The sequence below is a fragment of the Acomys minous genome, assembly GCF_964271855.1.
Source record: "Acomys minous genome assembly, chromosome: 5".
In the NCBI taxonomy this organism is placed as follows: Eukaryota; Metazoa; Chordata; class Mammalia; order Rodentia; family Muridae; genus Acomys; species Acomys minous.
The window spans coordinates 33,721,367-33,730,301 of NC_140494.1; the positions used below are offsets into that span (position 1 = coordinate 33,721,367).

The following is an 8,935-nucleotide window of genomic DNA, read 5'->3' on the forward strand; positions in this document are numbered from 1 at the left end:
CTAACACCCTTTCTCTCTTTGACAATGTCTTCATTTGTCTTTCAGGCCAGAGGGATAGTGCCTCAGGTTATAGAACACATGGTGCACAGCTCTTTTATTTGAGGATTGAAAAGGTGCTGGGCCTCTTCCTTCTGCCTTCAACTTTTGAGCTAAAAAATCAACTGTCATTCAAGCGGTATTCCTGTAATCATGAATAGGTATCCCCTGCAGTTGTGAGTGGGTGTCTTCTGAAATCATGGCTGAGCCCTGAAGTCACGAGTGTTCTACCGTCCTGGGTGGGTGTCCCCGTGGTTATATTCTGCTTCCCTTGATCATCTTTCCTTATATTTGTCTTTGTTCTCCACTGTCAGATGTTTCGCTGTGTTATCCCTGCGAATTCCTATTTGCTGCTTGTCTTGTGCATCTGCTTTGCATTTGCTCATCTGGTAGGTGTAGGGATGTGTCTTCCTTTGACTCAGAAACTCTCACTCTTTGCATCTTTAGATAGTTTCTTCACTAGCTGCCCTTTTCCTTCTGTCCTTCTGAGTTCTTAAAGATGTGAATGTTGAGTATTATGCTGTTGCTGTACAGGATCCAGGATCTCTTCATTAAAATGTCTCTCTCTGATGTACCTACTCCTGCAGTGACTTAGTATGCCAGGGCAGGTTGGTACCCATGGAACAACCTCCCCCTTCTCTGGGGTGAAAGAAAGGGGAGAGTGGGGGGAGGGGAACATGAGGGGGAGACTGGGAGGAGAGGAGAGGGGGCTGCAACTAGAATGTAAAGTGAACACATAAATAATTTTATATTATAAAAATATAAAAATATATTATATAATATACATATATGTGTAATTTTAAAATTCCACCCTCTGTGTGTGTGCATGTGCTTGTGTGCATGTGCATGTGTGTGTATGTGTGTGTGTATGTGCAATGTACGAATATGTGTGTAGCTCAAAGGCGACCTTAGATATTAGTATTTGTTTTCTTCCTCTAGACAGAGTCTCTCTTCTATTCACACCTGCTCATGCCAGGCTAGGTGGGCCACAGGCTTCTCAGATTCTTAAGACTCCACCTCCCATCCCCTGTAAGACTACAGGACAAAAGCCGTGTGCTATCACACCAGGCTGTACATAGGTGTGCTTGCAGAGCAAGTGTTTTACCTATTGAGAAATTTCCCAAGCCCTCTGCTAACTTAATATACTCTAATTTCCTCTGGGTCAGATTGGATACACATTGTTAAAATTCCCTCTGACTCTTTCCTTGTCAATTTGGCTCTGCAGTAGAGCCAATCTAGCCAGTGTTCCACCATGTGATGATCCATTCAGTTAGTGTTCCACCATGTGATGGTCCATCCAGTGATCCACCATGTGATGATCCATCTAGCCAGTGTCCCACCATGCGATGACCCATCCATCTAGTGTGCCACCAGTGATGACCTATCCACACAGTGTCCCATCAGTGATGACCCATCCATCCAGTGTGCCACCAGTGATGACCCATCCATGCAGTGTGCCACCATTGATGACCCATCCATCCAGTGTGCCACCAGTGATGACCCATTTATCCAGTGTTTCACCATGTGATGACCCATTCATCCAGTGTGCCACCACATGATGAACCATCCATCCAGTGTCCCATCATGTGATTTTCCATCCAGGTAGTGTTCCACCATGTGATGATCCATCCAGTGTCCCACCATGTGATGGTCCATCCATCCAGTGTTCCACAATGTGATGCATCTTATAGGTAGATTTTCACTGATGTGGTATTCTCATTCTCTGAATTTTATTTGGCTATGTTTTAACATAGGCTCTGTCAAAGTACCTACCTTGTCCATGGAGACGTGTGGTGTGGGTTTCTGACCAGAAGCTCCAGAGTATTGGTTGAATAGAGGTCCGCTTCCTCAGTCAGGCAGCTGTGTAAGCTATGATAAAATGGAAACTGTACCTTATTTGGGCTGCTCTCACACTTATGATTTCAATTCTAAACTTTACAGAACAGCTTCTTAATGATAAGCCCTCACAGGTATGTGTCAAGTAAGTAAGTTTCCTTTAATACTTATGTTACAAAAATTTTGAATTCAAGTCATTCTGTTGAGGCTTTTCTTTTTATTTAAATATAAAAGGTGCCAGTGAGTTCTCAGCACATACCTGACAGGGTGAAATGGATCAGCATGGCTCCATCTACACCCTGAGTGGAGCACAAGCCTCATGGAGCAAGATGAGACCAGGTCTGTTACCCCGAGGGAAGGGTTCCAGGTCCTAGGAATATTCCAGAAGGTAGTCTGAGGCACCAGCCATGCTGGAGGCTCCTTGGGTTAGTGAGGAGATGCCCGGAGTCAGCCTAAAGTAAGCCTCAGCTTGCTTTGGTTTAGGGAAGTGCATCCTGGGACCTGGGGCAAAGGAACAAAGTCATTAAAACAACAAACTGTGTTCTTAGGAGTTTCACAGTTATTTAGAAATTACGCAAAAAGTTCTGACACTCCGTAGGCTTCACCATGTGCATCCTTCTCTTTCCTCTGCATCCGTGACCCTCCTTGAGGTTCACACACTGTTTAATCCTCTAAAACCCCACAGTCAACATTAGGTGTCACCCCAGGTTTAAACAAATATGTAAGGCTATGTATTGCTGTCACAGAAAAGCTGTGCACCCTTCTCCCCGAGGCACAGCTCTCTCTGTTGCCTTCATAGCTTTTTCTTCGGGCAATTTCTCTGGTTGGCATCACAGCCTGTGTTCTCTTTCGATTGACTCCAGTGGCTTGCAGTACACCTTTAGGTTCCGTCTTTCCCTGACTTTGGGGGCTTTTTCTCAGCACTGAGTTGTATTCTGAAGTCTACATGCATGCTGCCTGCTTGGCTGTGGGGGTGGAGTAAGGAAACAGTAAGCTAAAGATTTCTTCTGAAGTTTTAGGGGAGGATCTTTTGTCACCTTTGATTTTGATTTTCGGGAATTTATGTTCTCTGAAGCTGATCTTAGTGAATATCCAGAAACAAATGAGTTGATAGCTAGGAATTGCTTTTAGTTCCAACAGTAACAAAATGCTGAACATATTGAACATCTTGTTAATTTATAATAAAGGTGATGATAAAAGCTGAATCCAGTACCCAGTTTTAAACATTTGACTGCATGCGAGGAGCACAGACTCCAGATGGAACAAGACAGGGGCTTGCCCAGAGGAGCTCCAGTCTCACTTGTCCTGTTGTCTCTGGTTGGATTGTGTCTCGTCCCAGAGTGAGTCCCAGGGTGTCCTTTCCGCAGTGACTGAACAAGGCTGGGTCAAGCCTAGACAAATGGAAAGTCCTAGAAATTTGCCTTATACAAGACCTTGTTCCATGCCTCTTCTTAGTTATAGGTCTTTAGCCACAGAACATGTAAACACCTTCTTCGTCTTACAGCAGGTCTTGAGGTTGTCTTGGCATAAGTGGTTAGATGTCGATTCTTGTCCCAACACATGAAGTGATGTCATCATGCATTGCTGTGTGATGTGTCGAACCACCCGGGTGGACAGCCCCTGTCACTGTTGTTTCTAGGCTTGGGGAAGGCACTTGGTGGTCATAAGCCCTAAACAACTTGGGCGTCCTTTGATCTCAGTGTGAGCATAATAGATGAGACGTCACTCTTCTCCCTACAAAAACAGATAAAGATTCGTCCTGTGGAATATGGGCCTGGATGTTGAAGACAGGCCAGTAAAAGCCCCTCTTAGCTCAAAGCTCCAGTGAGCATCATTGAGATGCTGTCCATCAAACTCTGGCCCAGCTCCGACACCAGCACAATCCAGTTATTGGAACTTTTAGTCACACTTGGTAAATTTGGCAGACGGCGTCTCTTCCCATTTCATCACCCCCTCCCAATTTCCCTGCACTCCTGCTCCAGGCCCTCGACCCTAGTCAGATGGCTTTTTTGTGGCCAGATCTAATCAGTATCGAGTCGGACAAGGCGGACCCTTTATGCATCGGATGTTGGGACAAGCGCAGGCCTGCTGTAGATCACTTCAATAAACAACCTGAGATTCAATTACAATGCTGGGCCAGGCTTTTATCTGGAAGGGACATCATTTCAATCAAAATGTAAAATAATCCAACCCAGCAGTTGCAGGAAGGTGGAGACAGGACATAGAAGGCTGAGCTTCGCCATTTCACAAAGCAGGTGCGGGGAGCAGCTCCTCTGCTGTTTGTGCAAGGGCCCCAGCTCCAAAAGGAAGAGAATTGGAAAGACTGAAGCTGGGATCTCTGATGTACAGCCCCGTGCTACACTTGCCTTTGTTCATTTAATTAACAAAAGCGTGAAATCTCCCCACTGGCAGCTTCTCCTGCAGTTTCTGTTGCTTTTCCTGACACAAGCAGGCTGTTACTCATTTCGTTTGTCTCCTTTGAAATTGTTTTAAAGGTGATGTTTTTAAAGACCTGCAAAGCATTGTGGAAAGAGAAACACAATTCCAGGGCAAATAGGCAGGCTGCATGCTGCTTAGGCTGTGGGAAAGAGCAGACACAGCGTCTGTCCGTGCCTTCTCCACAGCGCTTGCGCTTTCATGGTTAAGTGTAGTTATGAGACATTCCCAGTTTTGGCAAACAGTAGCCCCAAGACTCTTTGATTCGAATCAGGTGATAAAATGAAGTCAAATGATAAAATGACAGATGGAAGCAACAGGGATCAAAAGAGGTGACCCTTCAGAAAGGGATTGAAGTGATGCCCCTGACTTCTGCTTGTTGGACTATTTTCTTTATTTTATTAATTGTTCACTTTAAATCCTGGTCATAGCCCCCTCCCTTCTCTCCTTCCGGTCCCTTCCTACCTACCTCCCTGTTTCTTCTTTTCCCCTCCCCTACTCCTCAGAGAAGGGGAGCACCCGCTCTACCCACCCGCTCTGGTTGTTGGGTTATTGACACTGGCCCTTGGATGGCCCTTTGCAGTTAATCAATGAGCACATTGTTCTTACTTGAACTGTATTTAGTTCATAGCAATCAATCATTTTTAATAGAAAATAATCTATTACCCATCAATATTTTTGATTTTCCTACATGGCCAAGCAGATCAGGGAGAAAAAGCTGGCTTGAATGGAGGCTCAGATGAAGTCACATCAAGTAGCAGTTGAGCAGAGCACTGCACCCGCTGAGGTGGACAAAGCATCTGCAGTCAGCCTCCTATAGTCTCTTCCTCTCTCTCGTTACTCAGAGGGCTGTGATGCCCCTGTAAGGATGAATACATTAGTCTTCTATGAAGGGAGGGAGAGGAAGAAGGAGACTACATTTTTATTTATTTATTTATTTTTTAGTTTGGCCTCAGGGGAGAAGCCTCAGTTGGTAATATACCTGCCAGGCAACATGAAGACTAGCACTTGAGTCCCCAGAATCCATGTATAAAGCCAGGTCAGCATGTAACTTCCGTGCTGGAGAGAGGGAGCAGGGACAGGCGGATCCCTAGAACTCACTGGCTAGCCAGCCTAACCGAGTTCATGTCCTTTGTATCAGTCAGAGTTCCACAAAGGAAGAGAAGTGATAGTGTGTATGTGTGTGTGTGTGTGTGTGTGTGTGTGTATGTGTGTGTGTGTATATTGAAATAGGGCTTATCAGAGTGACTTATAGACTGTTTCTGAGCAGTCCAACAGTGGCAATTTTATTTACAGAAAGCCCAAGAACCAAGGACTTGTTCTGTCTACAAGAATGGGTGTGTCAGCAGCCCCTGTCTAGTGTTGGAGTGGTAGGGAAGTCATAGACAGCTGCCAGTTGTTGGTCTGTGTTGAAGTTCTGTAGCAGCTAAGGAATTCCTGAGCAACTGGGTACATGAACTTGATAGCGGTTGAGGGCAAGCAAGCAAAAAAAGCAAAAGCTTCCTTCTTACATATCTTTTTATGTAGGTTGTCATCAGAAATTGTCACTCAGATTTAGGATGATCTTCTGATCACAGATGATACTATCAGGGAAAACTTTCCCACTCATGCCCAGCTGCTTGGGCATTAGTACTTGATTCTAAATGTAGTCAAGATGACAACCAAGATTAGTCATCACCACCTTCAATAGCTCAAAAATTAAAGGTGGAGAGTGAACCAGGAAAAAAGACAAACGTCAACCTCTGACCTTCACGCATATGCACACAGCCACACTACCAACTAGCACATCACATCCACAGATGAGATTAAAAAAAAATACGATAGGGCTTCAGTCTTTGTGCTCACTTGCAGATAAGACAGCCCTCCTTAGCCTATCTGAGCTGTGTAGGCATTAAGGATTTGACTGAGATGAGAGAGGAGGCATCATTTTCTAAGTAGTAGATTATGGTTGTCACCAAGACTGGATGGGAGGCTGAGGGACTTGCCAGTGTGACCCAATGGCTGGGAAATCCTTGTGTGACAAACATGAAAGCAATGACAAGATCTTCCTCCCTTCCCAGTTTCAAACCATGGGACATGACCACAACGCATGGGGAGAAACCAAGAGAGATGTTGGAAGGGGGAAGTGGACATGTCTAGAACCAACTGTAATTGATCTTCAGCTTTGTTTTGTCTATTTTTATACTGGAAAACAAGGGTGCCCAAGAGAGTACCAACAAGCTTGCAGACATACTTAGCAAAAGGGACTAAACTGTCACTGTCAGGTTATGGTCTACCCGTAACAGTTGTAACTGGTGGATTTGTAATCTGGCCTATGGAACAAACTGGTAACAGTTTGAATTTGTCATTTTTTTGGCACAAGATGCTGTTTAGGGGGAAACATTAAGAACAACACTAGCAACGATGATGATTATGTGCAAGAATAAGCGCTAAGGTGGACAAGCCAAGAGCATCTTCAAGAGGATATGCACTGAGGCCTCCACTCTGAGGTCCTGGCTGCAGGGTTTGATGTGAGCCCCAGAGCCACGGGGTGGGGGGGGGGAGACACAGATGCACAGGGCCATGCTGTGAAATCAGGATCCAAGTGAAATTGGCTCTGGGAAGCTGTCTGAGATCAGATGGTTTATACCACAGCTTTGCTATAGTGGTTCCCTGAAATGCCTGGGGCATTTTGACCTCAGCTCACAGGGACTGATGATTCCACACTCAATGTGTCTCCAAGTGCAGCAGAGGTGTTACAAGGCAGGGAAATTCCAAATTCTTTATATACCAAATACTTATGCTCACCCTGTTATGTTTTAGAATAGACTCAAAGGCTCAGATTTTGAGTAAATCAATAGGTGGTGTCAGAACCAACCAACCCACCCACCCACCAATTAACCAACCAACTCTCCAACCAACCAGCCCACCACTCAACCAACCCCTAACCAGCCCACCAACAAACCAACAAATGAATCCACCAACCAGCCCACTAACCAACTAACCAACTAATCCCCAACCAACCAACTCACCAAGCCACCCATCAACCATCCCATCCACCCACCCACCCACCAACCAACTAACCCACAGCCAGCCCACCAATCAACCAACCAATTAACCAACCAACTAACCAGTCAACAATCAGACTTCCCCATGACAGTAAAAGAACACAAGGGCACAATCAAACAATCGATACCAAACAAGCAAAGAACTTTATCCCAATGTGTCTAGTGAACACAGACACAAAAGTTCTCACCCAATTGTAGTAATGTAATCCAAGAACAATCCAAAAAAGACTCTTCTCCATGGTATAGTTGGGTTTACTCCAGAGATGTATGAATGTTCTAACACACAAGTCAGTAGTGGAATATACGACATCAAAAACCCAAATAAGAGAGTTCTATGGTCATTTCAATAGATGCAAAAAAAAAAGTAGCCAATAAAAGTCAGCATTCTGTCTTTGCTCTGTCTACTGTGAGAATGAAGACCGTTCTCAGCAATCAGACTTTTGGCATCCCAGAAAATGTCACCATCACTCTGAGGGTGTAAACAGTCATTGTGAAGGGCCCCAGGGGAACTCAATCACATCAGTGTAGAGGTGAGTTTTCTTGGAAAGAAAAAGAAGAGGCTCCATGTTGACGAATGGTGGGTAACAGGAAGGGACTGGCCACTGTTAGAACCATCTGTAGTCATGGTCACAAGACCATCAAGGGTGTCACACTGAGCTCAGTTAGAAGATGAGGTCTGTGTTTGTTCACTTTCCCTTAATGTCGTCATTCAGGAGAATGGGTCTTTGGCTGAAATCCGAAATTTTTGGTGAAAAATACATCCACAGGGTTCAGATGAGGATAGGTGTTGCTTGCTCTGTCTCTCAAGCCCAGAAGGATGAATCAATCTTGGAAGGAAATGATATTGAACTTGTTTCTAATTCAGCTGCTCTGATTCCTAAGGCCACAACAGTTAAAAACAAAGCTATCAGAAAGTGTTTACATGGTGTCTACGTGTCTAAGAAGGGATCAGTATAGCAAGCTGATGAATAAGACAGAAGTGACCCAGTTCCAGAAACAAGGTTCTCAATTATAAGAACTATTTGCATGTCTTTGGGAACAATAAAAGACTTATATTGAAAAAATTAGCATTTTTTCATGATAAACTCTTAAAAGGACATACTTCAGACGACCCATGTTGCATATCACAAATTTACAACCCATATCAGGCAGATGGGGAAGAGCTGAAAGCATGTCTTCAAAGGCCAGGAACAAGATAGGGTGTCACATCTCTTACTCACTGTGGCACTGGAAGTTTTAGCCAGAGTACTGAGAAGGCTCACGTGTAGGAAGGGGAAACCAAGTCGCCCCCTGTTTGCAGAGAGTGCGTCTGCATCTGGGACTCCACTGAAGGACTGTCAACTTGCAGAACAAAACCAGCACAAGTGGCTTAGTGCCACAGTTTTTGATCTCAGATTGTCTCACAATTAGGTCTTTTGTCCCCTTTTTAAAGAAAAGTTTCACACAAAAGTGTAGGAGTTAAGTTTGAATATTCTGTATGTCTTGGACACTTTTTATCAAGAATAAGTTAGGCTTAAATGGATGGAATGTTTTCTGATCACTCTGCTCTGTTTCATCAGTCTCTTTTGTCCTGCTGGTTG

At 44.5% G+C, this 8,935-nt stretch overlaps 1 pseudogene across 1 annotated transcript; it reads left to right on the forward strand.

Annotated features, from left to right (window-relative positions):
* Positions 1 to 7,752: 7,752 nt before the first annotated feature.
* Positions 7,753 to 8,327, forward strand: LOC311597761 (large ribosomal subunit protein uL6-like; annotated as a pseudogene). The gene has a single exon. The product of its transcript is annotated as a large ribosomal subunit protein uL6-like (transcript).
* Positions 8,328 to 8,935: the final 608 nt, after the last annotated feature.